Source organism: Chrysochloris asiatica, unplaced genomic scaffold (genome assembly GCF_000296735.1).
Source record: "Chrysochloris asiatica unplaced genomic scaffold, ChrAsi1.0 scaffold00372, whole genome shotgun sequence".
NCBI lineage: Eukaryota > Metazoa > Chordata > Mammalia > Afrosoricida > Chrysochloridae > Chrysochloris > Chrysochloris asiatica.
In genome coordinates, this window is record NW_006408890.1 from 1,341,285 (window position 1) to 1,342,746 (window position 1,462).

Genomic DNA, 1,462 nt, shown 5'->3' on the forward strand with positions numbered 1-1,462 from the left:
TCTCTGTGTCTGTCTGTACCTACATCTGTCTCTGTCTCTCTGTCTGCACCCACATCTGTCTCTGTGTCTGTCTGTACCTACATCTGTCTCTCTGTCTGCACCCACATCTCTCTATGTGCCTATCTGTACCCACATCTGTCCCTGCCCCCACCCTTCTCCCTCTCTCCATCCTCACTCAGTACATACATGGAGTTGTGTCCTCCGGAAGGACGTTGTAGGGAAAGACCAACAATAATGTCTTTAAGGCCATCGGGAACGGGTCCCCAAGATGTTAGAGAAGACACAAATGGGGCACGTCACCTCTGTCCCTGTGGATGCAGCCTGCTTCACAAACAGGGTTTTTCTCCCTTCACCAGCTGATCTAAAAGACATCACACTGCAGAGGGGTGGACCTCCTCCTAATCCCCTCCGAGTGGGGTCTTAGGAACAAGGAAGAGCATGCCGTGGTGGTTCAGTATATGGGGTGGGGGGAGGGCGTCACACAGCTAATAACAATCACCCCGTAATCACCCTTCAAGTGAGAACTGAACCCCCCTCGTGGTTTAACGGTCACTCAGGCGATGTGTCTGTCATAGAGTGGTCAGTCGCTGGAGATGAAAAGGGCAGTGTGGACCCCAGGACAAGGTTCAGAAGGGCTGGGGAAGAAGGAGGGATGGACACCGGAAACACAGGCAGGAAGTGGGGTGAATGATGTTAGCATGGAGGGGTTGTAACCAAGTGTAGGATTTGCTGAGTGAGAGACTGAGGCTCTGCTTTGTAAACCTTCACTCAGTTCACAATAAAACATTAGACAAAAAAATAAAAGCATGTGTGTGAGAGAGAGAGAGACAAGAAGAGACGGGTCAGGCTCACACGTCAGACAAGTACCAACTGAAAATGCACCCACGAGCCCGCGTTCCTCAGGGGTCTGCAGGCATCACTGGAGAACAGGCAGGGAGCAGGGGACACACGTGTCCCCTGAGCAGGTTGTCTTGAACACAGACTCCTGCCTTCCAGACCTGGTGCGCATGTGCCGTGGAGTCGGTTCTGACTCACAGCGACCCTGCACAGGGTTTCCAAGGCTAAAAATCTTTACGGGAGCAGAACGCTTCATCTTTCTCCTGTGGAGCAGCTGGTAGTTTCGAACTGCTGACCTTGAAACCGTGTTCACAGCACGCCTTGTAACCCCTATGCTGCAAGAAATCTGGCCTCCAGACTGAAGAGACAATAAATGTTCCTGTTGAAGGCCGTCACCTCATTCGGTACCGTGATGGAGCCTCAGGCAGCCTGCGGTCCGGAGGCAGCTCCTACATCACACGGGGGGCTCTCGTTGTAGACACATCAGAAAATGCTCAAAACAATTTTTTTTTCCACTCAAGGAGGAGTAAGATTATTGTCACAGCAAAGGAAATAAGGAAGGGTGTTCGTTGTTATTGTCAGTTTGTGTAGATTCCATCCTGAATCACAGCAACCCTGTGTGTGT